Here is an 18,171-nt window from a genome sequence, read left to right as displayed (position 1 = left end):
TTCCAAAGCTGCCGAACGTGTTTCTTTCTCTATTTCAATGGTATTCTGCCTTATATAATACACATTTATCACTCTAGTCTCCTTTAAGTAAGCAATATAGGATTCATACGGTCTTTCATGTGATCTTAACTCGAATTAAGGATTTCCCTTATCTTAGCTACCTTTTCTACACCAAGAACTGACTTGGAGATTCTCTTTCATCTGTTCTAAACAAGTTCTCATCTGTTTACAGTCATTTTCACTGAATTATTCATGTTTTCATGTAGTTTCCTATATTCTGCCTTCTGGCCCAAGTATAAGCTTTGCCCACTTTATCAAACAACTTCCTACACACTGTTATGAACTGAGGCAGCTCGTGAACATTGTCTCTCAACTGTGTTATAGAGTGTAGTACTACATTTCAGTGAAGTGTAAGGCTTTCCAAAGCTGCCGAAAGTGTTTGTTTCTCTATTTCAATGGTATTCTCCCTTGTATAACACACATTTACCACTCTAGTCTCCTTTCAGTAAAGAATATAGGATTCATACAGTGTTTCATGTGATCTTAACTGGAATTAAGGATTTCCCTTATCTTAGCTACCTTTTCTACACTAAGAACTGACTTGGAGATTCTCTTTCAGCTGTTCTAAACAAGTTCTCATCTGTTTACAGTCATTTTCACTGAATTATCATTTGTTTTCATGTAGTTTCCTATATTCTGCCTTCTGGCCCAAGTATAAGCTTTGCCCACTTTATCAAACAACTTCCTACACACTGTTATGAACTGAGGGAGCTAGGGAACATTGTCTCTCAACTGTGTTATAGAGTGTAGTACTACATTTCAGTGAAGTGTAAGGCTTTCCAAAGCTGCCGAACGTGTTTGTTTCTCTATTTCAATGGTATTCTCCCTTGTATAACACACATTTACCACTCGAGTCTCCTCTCAGTAAAGAATATAGGATTCATACAGTGTTTCATGTGATCTTAACTGGAATTAAGGATTTCCCTTATCTTAGCTACCTTTTCTACACTAAGAACTGACTTGGAGATTCTCTTTCAGCTGTTCTAAACAAGTTCTCATCTGTTTACAGTCATTTTCAATGAATTATTCATGTTTTCATGAAGTTTCCTATATTCTGCCTTCTGGCCCAAGTATAAGCTTTGCCCACCTTATCAAACAACTTCCTACACACTGTTATGAACTTAGGGAGCTAGAGAACATTGTCTCTGAACTGTGTTATAGAGTGTAGTAGTATATTTCTGTGTAGTGTAAGGCTTTCCAAAGCTGCCGAACGTGTTTCTTTCTCTATTTCAATGGTATTCTGCCTTATATAATACACATTTATCACTCTAGTCTCCTTTAAGTAAGCAATATAGGATTCATACGGTGTTTCATGTGATCTTTACTCGAATTAAGGATTTCCCTTATCTTAGCTACCTTTTCTACACCAAGAACTGACTTGGAGATTCTCTTTCATCTGTTCTAAACAAGTTCTCATCTGTTTACAGTCATTTTCACTGAATTATTCATGTTTTCATGTAGTTTCCTATATTCTGCCTTCTGGCCCAAGTATAAGCTTTGCCCACTTTATCAAACAACTTCCTACACAATGTTATGAACTGAGGCAGCTCGTGAACATTGTCTCTCAACTGTGTTATAGAGTGTAGTACTACATTTCAGTGAAGTGTAAGGCTTTCCAAAGCTGCCGAACGTGTTTGTTTCTCTATTTCAATGGTATTCTCCCTTGTATAACACACATTTACCACTCTAGTCTCCTCTCAGTAAAGAATATAGGATTCATACAGTGTTTGATGTGATCTTAACTGGAATTAAGGATTTCCCTTATCTTAGCTACCTTTTCTACACTAAGAACTGACTTGGAGATTCTCTTTCAGCTGTTCTAAACAAGTTCTCATCTGTTTACAGTCATTTTCAATGAATTATTCATGTTTTCATGTAGTTTCCTATATTCTGCCTTCTGGCCCAAGTACAAGCTTTGCCCACTTTATCAAACAACTTCCTACACACTGTTATGAACTGAGGGAGCTAGGGAACATTGTCTCTCAACTGTGTTATAGAGTGTAGTACTACATTTCAGTGAAGTGTAAGGCTTTCCAAAGCTGCCGAACTTGTTTCTTTCTCTATTTCAATGGTATTCTGCCTTGTATAACACACATTTACCACTCTAGTCTCCTTTAAGTAATGAATATAGGATTCATACAGTGTTTGATGTTATCTTAACTCGAATTAAGGATTTCCCTTATCTTAGCTACCTTTTCTACACTAAGAACTGACTTGGAGATTCTCTTTCAGCTGTTCTAAACAAGTTCTCATCTGTTTACACTCATTTTCACTGAATTATTCATGTTTTCATGTAGTTTCCTATATTCTGCCTTCTGGCCCAAGTATAAGCTTTGCCCACTTTATCAAACAACTTCCTACACACTGTTATGAACTGAGGGAGCTAGGGAACATTGTCTCTCAACTGTGTAATAGAGTGTAGTACTACATTTCAGTGAAGTGTAAGGCTTTCCAAAGCTGCCGAACTTGTTTCTTTCTCCATTTCAATGGTATTCTGCCTTGTATAACACACATTTACCACTCTAGTCTCCTTTAAGTAATGAATATAGGACTCATACAGTGTTTGATGTTATCTTAACTAGAATTAAGGATTTCCCTTATCTTAGCTACCTTTTCTACACTAAGAACTGACTTTGAGATTCTCTTTCAGCTGTTCTAAACAAGTTCTCATCTGTTTACAGTCATTTTCAATGAATTATTCATGTTTTCATGAAGTTTCCTATATTCTGCCTTCTGGCCCAAGTATAAGCTTTGCCCACCTTATCAAACAACTTCCTACACACTGTTATGAACTTAGGGAGCTAGAGAACATTGTCTCTGAACTGTGTTATAGAGTGTAGTAGTATATTTCTGTGTAGTGTAAGGCTTTCCAAAGCTGCTGAACGTGTTTCTTTCTCTATTTCAATGGTATTCTGCCTTATATAATACACATTTATCACTCTAGTCTCCTTTAAGTAAGCAATATAGGATTCATACGGTCTTTCATGTGATCTTAACTCGAATTAAGGATTTCCCTTATCTTAGCTACCTTTTCTACACCAAGAACTGACTTGGAGATTCTCTTTCATCTGTTCTAAACAAGTTCTCATCTGTTTACAGTCATTTTCACTGAATTATTCATGTTTTCATGTAGTTTCCTATATTCTGCCTTCTGGCCCAAGTATAAGCTTTGCCCACTTTATCAAACAACTTCCTACACACTGTTATGAACTGAGGCAGCTCGTGAACATTGTCTCTCAACTGTGTTATAGAGTGTAGTACTACATTTCAGTGAAGTGTAAGGCTTTCCAAAGCTGCCGAAAGTGTTTGTTTCTCTATTTCAATGGTATTCTCCCTAGTATAACACACATTTACCCCTCTAGTCTCCTTTCAGTAAAGAATATAGGATTCATACAGTGTTTCATGTGATCTTAACTGGAATTAAGGATTTCCCTTATCTTAGCTACCTTTTCTACACTAAGAACTGACTTGGAGATTCTCTTTCAGCTGTTCTAAACAAGTTCTCATGTGTTTACAGTCATTTTCAATGAATTATTCATGTTTTCATGTAGTTTCCTATATTCTGCCTTCTGGCCCAAGTATAAGCTTTGCCCACTTTATCAAACAACTTCCTACACAATGTTATGAACTGAGGCAGCTCGTGAACATTGTCTCTCAACTGTGTTATAGAGTGTAGTACTACATTTCAGTGAAGTGTAAGGCTTTCCAAAGCTGCCGAACGTGTTTGTTTCTCTATTTCAATGGTATTCTCCCTTGTATAACACACATTTACCACTCGAGTCTCCTCTCAGTAAAGAATATAGGATTCATACAGTGTTTCATGTGATCTTAACTGGAATTAAGGATTTCCCTTATCTTAGCTACCTTTTCTACACTAAGAATTGACTTGGAGATTCTCTTTCAGCTGTTCTAAACAAGTTCTCATCTGTTTACAGTCATTTTCACTGAATTATTCATGTTTTCATGTAGTTTCCTATATTCTGCCTTCTGGCCCAAGTATAAGCTTTGCCCACTTTATCAAACAACTTCCTACACACTGTTATGAACTGAGGGAGCTAGGGAACATTGTCTCTCAACTGTGTTATAGAGTGTAGTACTACATTTCAGTGAAGTGTAAGGCTTTCCAAAGCTGCCGAACTTGTTTCTTTCTCTATTTCAATGGTATTCTGCCTTGTATAACACACATTTACCACTCTAGTCTCCTTTAAGTAATGAATATAGGATTCATACAGTGTTTGATGTTATCTTAACTCGAATTAAGGATTTCCCTTATCTTAGCTACCTTTTCTACACTAAGAACTGACTTGGAGATTCTCTTTCAGCTGTTCTAAACAAGTTCTCATCTGTTTACAGTCATTTTCACTGAATTATTCATGTTTTCATGTAGTTTCCTATATTCTCCCTTCTGGCCCAAGTATAAGCTTTGCCCACTTTATCAAACAACTTCCTACACACTGTTATGAACTGAGGGAGCTAGGGAACATTGTCTCTCAACTGTGTTATAGAGTGTAGTACTACATTTCAGTGTAGTGTAAGGCTTTCCAAAGCTGCCGAACGTGTTTCTTTCTCTATTTCAATGGTATTCTTCCTTGTATAACACACATTTACCACTCTAGTCTCCTTTAAGCAATGAATATAGGATTCATACAGTGTTTCATGTGATCTTAACTGGAATTAAGGATTTCCCTTATCTTAGCTACCTTTTGTACACTAAGAACTGACTTGGAGATTCTCTTTCAGCTGTTCTAAACAAGTTCTCATCTGTTTACAGTCATTTTCACTGAATTATTCATGTTTTCATGTATTTTCCTATATTCTGCCTTCTGGCCCAAGTATAAGCTTTGCCCACTTTATCAAACAACTTCCTACACACTGTTATGAACTGAGGCAGCTCGTGAACATTGTCTCTCAACTGTGTTATAGAGTGTAGTACTACATTTCAGTGAAGTGTAAGGCTTTCCAAAGCTGCCGAACTTGTTTCTTTCTCTATTTCAATGGTATTCTGCCTTGTATAACACACATTTACCACTCTAGTCTCCTTTAAGTAATGAATATAGGATTCATACAGTGTTTGATGTTATCTTAACTCGAATTAAGGATTTCCCTTATCTTAGCTACCTTTTCTACACTAAGAACTGACTTGGAGATTCTCTTTCAGCTGTTCTAAACAAGTTCTCATCTGTTTACAGTCATTTTCACTGAATTATTCATGTTTTCATGTAGTTTCCTATATTCTGCCTTCTGGCCCAAGTATAAGCTTTGGCCACTTTATCAAACAACTTCCTACACACTGTTATGAACTGAGGGAGCTAGGGAACATTGTCTCTCAACTGTGTAATAGAGTGTAGTACTACATTTCAGTGAAGTGTAAGGCTTTCCAAAGCTGCCGAACTTGTTTCTTTCTCCATTTCAATGGTATTCTGCCTTGTATAACACACATTTACCACTCTAGTCTCCTTTAAGTAATGAATATAGGACTCATACAGTGTTTGATGTTATCTTAACTAGAATTAAGGATTTCCCTTATCTTAGCTACCTTTTCTACACTAAGAACTGACTTGGAGATTCTCTTTCAGCTGTTCTAAACAAGTTCTCATCTGTTTACAGTCATTTTCAATGAATTATTCATGTTTTCATGAAGTTTCCTATATTCTGCCTTCTGGCCCAAGTATAAGCTTTGCCCACCTTATCAAACAACTTCCTACACACTGTTATGAACTTAGGGAGCTAGAGAACATTGTCTCTGAACTGTGTTATAGAGTGTAGTAGTATATTTCTGTGTAGTGTAAGGCTTTCCAAAGCTGCCGAACGTGTTTCTTTCTCTATTTCAATGGTATTCTGCCTTATATAATACACATTTATCACTCTAGTCTCCTTTAAGTAAGCAATATAGGATTCATACGGTGTTTCATGTGATCTTAACTCGAATTAAGGATTTCCCTTATCTTAGCTACCTTTTCTACACCAAGAACTGACTTGGAGATTCTCTTTCAGCTGTTCTAAACAAGTTCTCATCTGTTTACAGTCATTTTCAATGAATTATTCATGTTTTCATGTAGTTTCCTATATTCTGCCTTCTGGCCCAAGTATAAGCTTTGCCCACTTTATCAAACAACTTCCTACACACTGTTATGAACTGAGGGAGGTAGGGAACATTGTCTCTCAACTGTGTTATAGAGTGTAGTACTACATTTCAGTGTAGTGTAAGGCTTTCCAAAGCTGCCGAACATGTTTCTTTCTCTATTTCAATGGTATTCTGCCTTGTATAACACACATTTACCACTCTAGTCTCCTTTAAGCAATGAATATAGGATTCATACAGTGTTTCATGTGATCTTAACTGGAATTAAGGATTTCCCTTATCTTAGCTACCTTTTCTACACTAAGAACTGACTTGGAGATTCTCTTTCAGCTGTTCTAAACAAGTTCTCATCTGTTTACAGTCATTTTCACTGAATTATTCATGTTTTCATGTAGTTTCCTATATTCTGCCTTCTGGCCCAAGTATAAGCTTTGCCCACTTTATCAAACAACTTCCTACACACTGTTATGAACTGAGGGAGCTAGGGAACATTGTCTCTCAACTGTGTTATAGAGTGTAGTACTACATTTCAGTGTAGTGTAAGGCTTTCCAAAGCTGCCGAACATGTTTCTTTCTCTATTTCAATGGTATTCTGCCTTGTATAACACACATTTACCACTCTAGTCTCCTTTAAGCAATGAATATAGGATTCATACAGTGTTTCATGTGATCTTAACTCGAATTAAGGATTTCCCTTATCTTAGCTACCTTTTCTACACTAAGAACTGACTTGGAGATTCTCTTTCAGCTGTTCTAAACAAGTTCTCATCTGTTTACAGTCATTTTCACTGAATTATTCATGTTTTCATGTAGTTTCCTATATTCTGCCTTCTGGCCCAAGTATAAGCTTTGCCCACTTTATCAAACAACTTCCTACACACTGTTATGAACTGAGGGAGCTAGGGAACATTGTCTCTCAACTGTGTTATAGAGTGTAGTACTACATTTCAGTGAAGTGTAAGGCTTTCCAAAGCTGCCGAACTTGTTTCTTTCTCTATTTCAATGGTATTCTGCCTTGTATAACACACATTTACCACTCTAGTCTCCTTTAAGTAATGAATATAGGATTCATACAGTATTTGATGTTATCTTAACTCGAATTAAGGATTTCCCTTATCTTAGCTACCTTTTCTACACTAAGAACTGACTTGGAGATTCTCTTTCAGCTGTTCTAAACAAGTTCTCATCTGTTTACACTCATTTTCACTGAATTATTCATGTTTTCATGTAGTTTCCTATATTCTGCCTTCTGGCCCAAGTATAAGCTTTGGCCACTTTATCAAACAACTTCCTACACACTGTTATGAACTGAGGGAGCTAGGGAACATTGTCTCTCAACTGTGTAATAGAGTGTAGTACTACATTTCAGTGAAGTGTAAGGCTTTCCAAAGCTGCCGAACTTGTTTCTTTCTCCATTTCAATGGTATTCTGCCTTGTATAACACACATTTACCACTCTAGTCTCCTTTAAGTAATGAATATAGGACTCATACAGTGTTTGATGTTATCTTAACTAGAATTAAGGATTTCCCTTATCTTAGCTACCTTTTCTACACTAAGAACTGACTTGGAGATTCTCTTTCAGCTGTTCTAAACAAGTTCTCATCTGTTTACAGTCATTTTCAATGAATTATTCATGTTTTCATGAAGTTTCCTATATTCTGCCTTCTGGCCCAAGTATAAGCTTTGCCCACCTTATCAAACAACTTCCTACACACTGTTATGAACTTAGGGAGCTAGAGAACATTGTCTCTGAACTGTTTTATAGAGTGTAGTAGTATATTTCTGTGTAGTGTAAGGCTTTCCAAAGCTGCCGAACGTGTTTCTTTCTCTATTTCAATGGTATTCTGCCTTATATAATACACATTTATCACTCTAGTCTCCTTTAAGTAAGCAATATAGGATTCATACGGTCTTTCATGTGATCTTAACTCGAATTAAGGATTTCCCTTATCTTAGCTACCTTTTCTACACCAAGAACTGACTTGGAGATTCTCTTTCATCTGTTCTAAACAAGTTCTCATCTGTTTACAGTCATTTTCACTGAATTATTCATGTTTTCATGTAGTTTCCTATATTCTGCCTTCTGGCCCAAGTATAAGCTTTGCCCACTTTATCAAACAACTTCCTACACACTGTTATGAACTGAGGCAGCTCGTGAACATTGTCTCTCAACTGTGTTATAGAGTGTAGTACTACATTTCAGTGAAGTGTAAGGCTTTCCAAAGCTGCCGAAAGTGTTTGTTTCTCTATTTCAATGGTATTCTCCCTTGTATAACACACATTTACCACTCTAGTCTCCTTTCAGTAAAGAATATAGGATTCATACAGTGTTTCATGTGATCTTAACTGGAATTAAGGATTTCCCTTATCTTAGCTACCTTTTCTACACTAAGAACTGACTTGGAGATTCTCTTTCAGCTGTTCTAAACAAGTTCTCATCTGTTTACAGTCATTTTCACTGAATTATCATTTGTTTTCATGTAGTTTCCTATATTCTGCCTTCTGGCCCAAGTATAAGCTTTGCCCACTTTATCAAACAACTTCCTACACACTGTTATGAACTGAGGGAGCTAGGGAACATTGTCTCTCAACTGTGTTATAGAGTGTAGTACTACATTTCAGTGAAGTGTAAGGCTTTCCAAAGCTGCCGAACGTGTTTGTTTCTCTATTTCAATGGTATTCTCCCTTGTATAACACACATTTACCACTCGAGTCTCCTCTCAGTAAAGAATATAGGATTCATACAGTGTTTCATGTGATCTTAACTGGAATTAAGGATTTCCCTTATCTTAGCTACCTTTTCTACACTAAGAACTGACTTGGAGATTCTCTTTCAGCTGTTCTAAACAAGTTCTCATCTGTTTACAGTCATTTTCAATGAATTATTCATGTTTTCATGAAGTTTCCTATATTCTGCCTTCTGGCCCAAGTATAAGCTTTGCCCACCTTATCAAACAACTTCCTACACACTGTTATGAACTTAGGGAGCTAGAGAACATTGTCTCTGAACTGTGTTATAGAGTGTAGTAGTATATTTCTGTGTAGTGTAAGGCTTTCCAAAGCTGCCGAACGTGTTTCTTTCTCTATTTCAATGGTATTCTGCCTTATATAATACACATTTATCACTCTAGTCTCCTTTAAGTAAGCAATATAGGATTCATACGGTGTTTCATGTGATCTTTACTCGAATTAAGGATTTCCCTTATCTTAGCTACCTTTTCTACACCAAGAACTGACTTGGAGATTCTCTTTCATCTGTTCTAAACAAGTTCTCATCTGTTTACAGTCATTTTCACTGAATTATTCATGTTTTCATGTAGTTTCCTATATTCTGCCTTCTGGCCCAAGTATAAGCTTTGCCCACTTTATCAAACAACTTCCTACACAATGTTATGAACTGAGGCAGCTCGTGAACATTGTCTCTCAACTGTGTTATAGAGTGTAGTACTACATTTCAGTGAAGTGTAAGGCTTTCCAAAGCTGCCGAACGTGTTTGTTTCTCTATTTCAATGGTATTCTCCCTTGTATAACACACATTTACCACTCTAGTCTCCTCTCAGTAAAGAATATAGGATTCATACAGTGTTTGATGTGATCTTAACTGGAATTAAGGATTTCCCTTATCTTAGCTACCTTTTCTACACTAAGAACTGACTTGGAGATTCTCTTTCAGCTGTTCTAAACAAGTTCTCATCTGTTTACAGTCATTTTCAATGAATTATTCATGTTTTCATGTAGTTTCCTATATTCTGCCTTCTGGCCCAAGTATAAGCTTTGCCCACTTTATCAAACAACTTCCTACACACTGTTATGAACTGAGGGAGGTAGGGAACATTGTCTCTCAACTGTGTTATAGAGTGTAGTACTACATTTCAGTGTAGTGTAAGGCTTTCCAAAGCTGCCGAACATGTTTCTTTCTCTATTTCAATGGTATTCTGCCTTGTATAACACACATTTACCACTCTAGTCTCCTTTAAGCAATGAATATAGGATTCATACAGTGTTTCATGTGATCTTAACTGGAATTAAGGATTTCCCTTATCTTAGCTACCTTTTCTACACTAAGAACTGACTTGGAGATTCTCTTTCAGCTGTTCTAAACAAGTTCTCATCTGTTTACAGTCATTTTCACTGAATTATTCATGTTTTCATGTAGTTTCCTATATTCTGCCTTCTGGCCCAAGTATAAGCTTTGCCCACTTTATCAAACAACTAGCTACACACTGTTATGAACTGAGGGAGCTAGGGAACATTGTCTCTGAACTGTGTTATAGAGTGTAGTACTACATTTCAGTGTAGTGTAAGGCTTTCCAAAGCTGCCGAACATGTTTCTTTCTCTATTTCAATGGTATTCTGCCTTGTATAACACACATTTACCACTCTAGTCTCCTTTAAGCAATGAATATAGGATTCATACGGTGTTTCATGTGATCTTAACTCGAATTAAGGATTTCCCTTATCTTAGCTACCTTTTCTACACTAAGAACTGACTTGGAGATTCTCTTTCAGGTGTTCTAAACAAGTTCTCATCTGTTTACAGTCATTTTCACTGAATTATTCATGTTTTCATGTAGTTTCCTATATTCTGCCTTCTGGCCCAAGTATAAGCTTTGCCCACTTTATCAAACAACTTCCTACACACTGTTATGAACTGAGGGAGCTAGGGAACATTGTCTCTCAACTGTGTTATAGAGTGTAGTACTACATTTCAGTGTAGTGTAAGGCTTTCCAAAGCTGCCGAACATGTTTCTTTCTCTATTTCAATGGTATTCTGCCTTGTATAACACACATTTACCACTCTAGTCTCCTTTAAGCAATGAATATAGGATTCATACAGTGTTTCATGTGATCTTAACTCGAATTAAGGATTTCCCTTATCTTAGCTACCTTTTCTACACTAAGAACTGACTTGGAGATTCTCTTTCAGCTGTTCTAAACAAGTTCTCATCTGTTTACACTCATTTTCACTGAATTATTCATGTTTTCATGTAGTTTCCTATATTCTGCCTTCTGGCCCAAGTATAAGCTTTGGCCACTTTATCAAACAACTTCCTACACACTGTTATGAACTGAGGGAGCTAGGGAACATTGTCTCTCAACTGTGTAATAGAGTGTAGTACTACATTTCAGTGAAGTGTAAGGCTTTCCAAAGCTGCCGAACTTGTTTCTTTCTCCATTTCAATGGTATTCTGCCTTGTATAACACACATTTACCACTCTAGTCTCCTTTAAGTAATGAATATAGGACTCATACAGTGTTTGATGTTATCTTAACTAGAATTAAGGATTTCCCTTATCTTAGCTACCTTTTCTACACTAAGAACTGACTTTGAGATTCTCTTTCAGCTGTTCTAAACAAGTTCTCATCTGTTTACAGTCATTTTCAATGAATTATTCATGTTTTCATGAAGTTTCCTATATTCTGCCTTCTGGCCCAAGTATAAGCTTTGCCCACCTTATCAAACAACTTCCTACACACTGTTATGAACTTAGGGAGCTAGAGAACATTGTCTCTGAACTGTGTTATAGAGTGTAGTAGTATATTTCTGTGTAGTGTAAGGCTTTCCAAAGCTGCTGAACGTGTTTCTTTCTCTATTTCAATGGTATTCTGCCTTATATAATACACATTTATCACTGTAGTCTCCTTTAAGTAAGCAATATAGGATTCATACGGTCTTTCATGTGATCTTAACTCGAATTAAGGATTTCCCTTATCTTAGCTACCTTTTCTACACCAAGAACTGACTTGGAGATTCTCTTTCATCTGTTCTAAACAAGTTCTCATCTGTTTACAGTCATTTTCACTGAATTATTCATGTTTTCATGTAGTTTCCTATATTCTGCCTTCTGGCCCAAGTATAAGCTTTGCCCACTTTATCAAACAACTTCCTACACACTGTTATGAACTGAGGCAGCTCGTGAACATTGTCTCTCAACTGTGTTATAGAGTGTAGTACTACATTTCAGTGAAGTGTAAGGCTTTCCAAAGCTGCCGAAAGTGTTTGTTTCTCTATTTCAATGGTATTCTCCCTTGTATAACACACATTTACCCCTCTAGTCTCCTTTCAGTAAAGAATATAGGATTCATACAGTGTTTCATGTGATCTTAACTGGAATTAAGGATTTCCCTTATCTTAGCTACCTTTTCTACACTAAGAACTGACTTGGAGATTCTCTTTCAGCTGTTCTAAACAAGTTCTCATGTGTTTACAGTCATTTTCAATGAATTATTCATGTTTTCATGTAGTTTCCTATATTCTGCCTTCTGGCCCAAGTATAAGCTTTGCCCACTTTATCAAACAACTTCCTACACAATGTTATGAACTGAGGCAGCTCGTGAACATTGTCTCTCAACTGTGTTATAGAGTGTAGTACTACATTTCAGTGAAGTGTAAGGCTTTCCAAAGCTGCCGAACGTGTTTGTTTCTCTATTTCAATGGTATTCTCCCTTGTATAACACACATTTACCACTCGAGTCTCCTCTCAGTAAAGAATATAGGATTCATACAGTGTTTCATGTGATCTTAACTGGAATTAAGGATTTCCCTTATCTTAGCTACCTTTTCTACACTAAGAATTGACTTGGAGATTCTCTTTCAGCTGTTCTAAACAAGTTCTCATCTGTTTACAGTCATTTTCACTGAATTATTCATGTTTTCATGTAGTTTCCTATATTCTGCCTTCTGGCCCAAGTATAAGCTTTGCCCACTTTATCAAACAACTTCCTACACACTGTTATGAACTGAGGGAGCTAGGGAACATTGTCTCTCAACTGTGTTATAGAGTGTAGTACTACATTTCAGTGTAGTGTAAGGCTTTCCAAAGCTGCCGAACTTGTTTCTTTCTCTATTTCAATGGTATTCTGCCTTGTATAACACACATTTACCACTCTAGTCTCCTTTAAGTAATGAATATAGGATTCATACAGTGTTTGATGTTATCTTAACTCGAATTAAGGATTTCCCTTATCTTAGCTACCTTTTCTACACTAAGAACTGACTTGGAGATTCTCTTTCAGCTGTTCTAAACAAGTTCTCATCTGTTTACAGTCATTTTCACTGAATTATTCATGTTTTCATGTAGTTTCCTATATTCTGCCTTCTGGCCCAAGTATAAGCTTTGCCCACTTTATCAAACAACTTCCTACACACTGTTATGAACTGAGGGAGCTAGGGAACATTGTCTCTCAACTGTGTTATAGAGTGTAGTACTACATTTCAGTGTAGTGTAAGGCTTTCCAAAGCTGCCGAACGTGTTTCTTTCTCTATTTCAATGGTATTCTTCCTTGTATAACACACATTTACCACTCTAGTCTCCTTTAAGCAATGAATATAGGATTCATACAGTGTTTCATGTGATCTTAACTGGAATTAAGGATTTCCCTTATCTTAGCTACCTTTTGTACACTAAGAACTGACTTGGAGATTCTCTTTCAGCTGTTCTAAACAAGTTCTCATCTGTTTACAGTCATTTTCACTGAATTATTCATGTTTTCATGTAGTTTCCTATATTCTGCCTTCTGGCCCAAGTATAAGCTTTGCCCACTTTATCAAACAACTTCCTACACACTGTTATGAACTGAGGCAGCTCGTGAACATTGTCTCTCAACTGTGTTATAGAGTGTAGTACTACATTTCAGTGAAGTGTAAGGCTTTCCAAAGCTGCCGAACTTGTTTCTTTCTCTATTTCAATGGTATTCTGCCTTGTATAACACACATTTACCACTCTAGTCTCCTTTAAGTAATGAATATAGGATTCATACAGTGTTTGATGTTATCTTAACTCGAATTAAGGATTTCCCTTATCTTAGCTACCTTTTCTACACTAAGAACTGACTTGGAGATTCTCTTTCAGCTGTTCTAAACAAGTTCTCATCTGTTTACAGTCATTTTCACTGAATTATTCATGTTTTCATGTAGTTTCCTATATTCTGCCTTCTGGCCCAAGTATAAGCTTTGGCCACTTTATCAAACAACTTCCTACACACTGTTATGAACTGAGGGAGCTAGGGAACATTGTCTCTCAACTGTGTAATAGAGTGTAGTACTACATTTCAGTGAAGTGTAAGGCTTTCCAAAGCTGCCGAACTTGTTTCTTTCTCTATTTCAATGGTATTCTGCCTTGTATAACACACATTTACCACTCTAGTCTCCTTTAAGTAATGAATATAGGATTCATACATTGTTTCATGTTATCTTAACTCGAATTAAGGATTTCCCTTATCTTAGCTACCTTTTCTACACTAAGAACTGACTTGGAGATTCTCTTTCAGCTGTTCTAAACAAGTTCTCATCTGTTTACACTCATTTTCACTGAATTATTCATGTTTTCATGTAGTTTCCTATATTCTGCCTTCTGTCCCAAGTATAAGCTTTGGCTACTTTATCAAACAACTTCCTACACACTGTTATGAACTGAGGGAGCTAGGGAACATTGTCTCTCAACTGTGTAATAGAGTGTAGTACTACATTTCAGTGAAGTGTAAGGCTTTCCAAAGCTGCCGAACTTGTTTCTTTCTCCATTTCAATGGTATTCTGCCTTGTATAACACACATTTACCACTCTAGTCTCCTTTAAGTAATGAATATAGGACTCATACAGTGTTTGATGTTATCTTAACTAGAATTAAGGATTTCCCTTATCTTAGCTACCTTTTCTACACTAAGAACTGACTTGGAGATTCTCTTTCAGCTGTTCTAAACAAGTTCTCATCTGTTTACAGTCATTTTCAATGAATTATTCATGTTTTCATGAAGTTTCCTATATTCTGCCTTCTGGCCCAAGTATAAGCTTTGCCCACCTTATCAAACAACTTCCTACACACTGTTATGAACTTAGGGAGCTAGAGAACATTGTCTCTGAACTGTGTTATAGAGTGTAGTAGTATATTTCTGTGTAGTGTAAGGCTTTCCAAAGCTGCCGAACGTGTTTCTTTCTCTATTTCAATGGTATTCTGCCTTATATAATACACATTTATCACTCTAGTCTCCTTTAAGTAAGCAATATAGGATTCATACGGTGTTTCATGTGATCTTAACTCGAATTAAGGATTTCCCTTATCTTAGCTACCTTTTCTACACCAAGAACTGACTTGGAGATTCTCTTTCAGCTGTTCTAAACAAGTTCTCATCTGTTTACAGTCATTTTCAATGAATTATTCATGTTTTCATGTAGTTTCCTATATTCTGCCTTCTGGCCCAAGTATAAGCTTTGCCCACTTTATCAAACAACTTCCTACACACTGTTATGAACTGAGGGAGGTAGGGAACATTGTCTCTCAACTGTGTTATAGAGTGTAGTACTACATTTCAGTGTAGTGTAAGGCTTTCCAAAGCTGCCGAACATGTTTCTTTCTCTATTTCAATGGTATTCTGCCTTGTATAACACACATTTACCACTCTAGTCTCCTTTAAGCAATGAATATAGGATTCATACAGTGTTTCATGTGATCTTAACTGGAATTAAGGATTTCCCTTATCTTAGCTACCTTTTCTACACTAAGAACTGACTTGGAGATTCTCTTTCAGCTGTTCTAAACAAGTTCTCATCTGTTTACAGTCATTTTCACTGAATTATTCATGTTTTCATGTAGTTTCCTATATTCTGCCTTCTGGCCCAAGTATAAGCTTTGCCCACTTTATCAAACAACTTCCTACACACTGTTATGAACTGAGGGAGCTAGGGAACATTGTCTCTCAACTGTGTTATAGAGTGTAGTACTACATTTCAGTGTAGTGTAAGGCTTTCCAAAGCTGCCGAACATGTTTCTTTCTCTATTTCAATGGTATTCTGCCTTGTATAACACACATTTACCACTCTAGTCTCCTTTAAGCAATGAATATAGGATTCATACAGTGTTTCATGTGATCTTAACTCGAATTAAGGATTTCCCTTATCTTAGCTACCTTTTCTACACTAAGAACTGACTTGGAGATTCTCTTTCAGCTGTTCTAAACAAGTTCTCATCTGTTTACAGTCATTTTCACTGAATTATTCATGTTTTCATGTAGTTTCCTATATTCTGCCTTCTGGCCCAAGTATAAGCTTTGCCCACTTTATCAAACAACTTCCTACACACTGTTATGAACTGAGGGAGCTAGGGAACATTGTCTCTCAACTGTGTTATAGAGTGTAGTACTACATTTCAGTGAAGTGTAAGGCTTTCCAAAGCTGCCGAACTTGTTTCTTTCTCTATTTCAATGGTATTCTGCCTTGTATAACACACATTTACCACTCTAGTCTCCTTTAAGTAATGAATATAGGATTCATACAGTATTTGATGTTATCTTAACTCGAATTAAGGATTTCCCTTATCTTAGCTACCTTTTCTACACTAAGAACTGACTTGGAGATTCTCTTTCAGCTGTTCTAAACAAGTTCTCATCTGTTTACACTCATTTTCACTGAATTATTCATGTTTTCATGTAGTTTCCTATATTCTGCCTTCTGGCCCAAGTATAAGCTTTGGCCACTTTATCAAACAACTTCCTACACACTGTTATGAACTGAGGGAGCTAGGGAACATTGTCTCTCAACTGTGTAATAGAGTGTAGTACTACATTTCAGTGAAGTGTAAGGCTTTCCAAAGCTGCCGAACTTGTTTCTTTCTCCATTTCAATGGTATTCTGCCTTGTATAACACACATTTACCACTCTAGTCTCCTTTAAGTAATGAATATAGGACTCATACAGTGTTTGATGTTATCTTAACTAGAATTAAGGATTTCCCTTATCTTAGCTACCTTTTCTACACTAAGAACTGACTTGGAGATTCTCTTTCAGCTGTTCTAAACAAGTTCTCATCTGTTTACAGTCATTTTCAATGAATTATTCATGTTTTCATGAAGTTTCCTATATTCTGCCTTCTGGCCCAAGTATAAGCTTTGCCCACCTTATCAAACAACTTCCTACACACTGTTATGAACTTAGGGAGCTAGAGAACATTGTCTCTGAACTGTGTTATAGAGTGTAGTAGTATATTTCTGTGTAGTGTAAGGCTTTCCAAAGCTGCTGAACGTGTTTCTTTCTCTATTTCAATGGTATTCTGCCTTATATAATACACATTTATCACTCTAGTCTCCTTTAAGTAAGCAATATAGGATTCATACGGTCTTTCATGTGATCTTAACTCGAATTAAGGATTTCCCTTATCTTAGCTACCTTTTCTACACCAAGAACTGACTTGGAGATTCTCTTTCATCTGTTCTAAACAAGTTCTCATCTGTTTACAGTCATTTTCACTGAATTATTCATGTTTTCATGTAGTTTCCTATATTCTGCCTTCTGGCCCAAGTATAAGCTTTGCCCACTTTATCAAACAACTTCCTACACACTGTTATGAACTGAGGCAGCTCGTGAACATTGTCTCTCAACTGTGTTATAGAGTGTAGTACTACATTTCAGTGAAGTGTAAGGCTTTCCAAAGCTGCCGAAAGTGTTTGTTTCTCTATTTCAATGGTATTCTCCCTTGTATAACACACATTTACCCCTCTAGTCTCCTTTCAGTAAAGAATATAGGATTCATACAGTGTTTCATGTGATCTTAACTGGAATTAAGGATTTCCCTTATCTTAGCTACCTTTTCTACACTAAGAACTGACTTGGAGATTCTCTTTCAGCTGTTCTAAACAAGTTCTCATGTGTTTACAGTCATTTTCAATGAATTATTCATGTTTTCATGTAGTTTCCTATATTCTGCCTTCTGGCCCAAGTATAAGCTTTGCCCACTTTATCAAACAACTTCCTACACAATGTTATGAACTGAGGCAGCTCGTGAACATTGTCTCTCAACTGTGTTATAGAGTGTAGTACTACATTTCAGTGAAGTGTAAGGCTTTCCAAAGCTGCCGAACGTGTTTGTTTCTCTATTTCAATGGTATTCTCCCTTGTATAACACACATTTACCACTCGAGTCTCCTCTCAGTAAAGAATATAGGATTCATACAGTGTTTCATGTGATCTTAACTGGAATTAAGGATTTCCCTTATCTTAGCTACCTTTTCTACACTAAGAATTGACTTGGAGATTCTC

The sequence above is a fragment of the Pipistrellus hanaki genome, assembly GCF_964339955.1.
Source record: "Pipistrellus hanaki genome assembly, chromosome: 6".
Taxonomy (NCBI): Eukaryota; Metazoa; Chordata; class Mammalia; order Chiroptera; family Vespertilionidae; genus Pipistrellus; species Pipistrellus hanaki.
The sequence above is the reverse complement of the archived record's forward strand: the minus strand, read 5'-3'. Positions refer to the sequence as shown.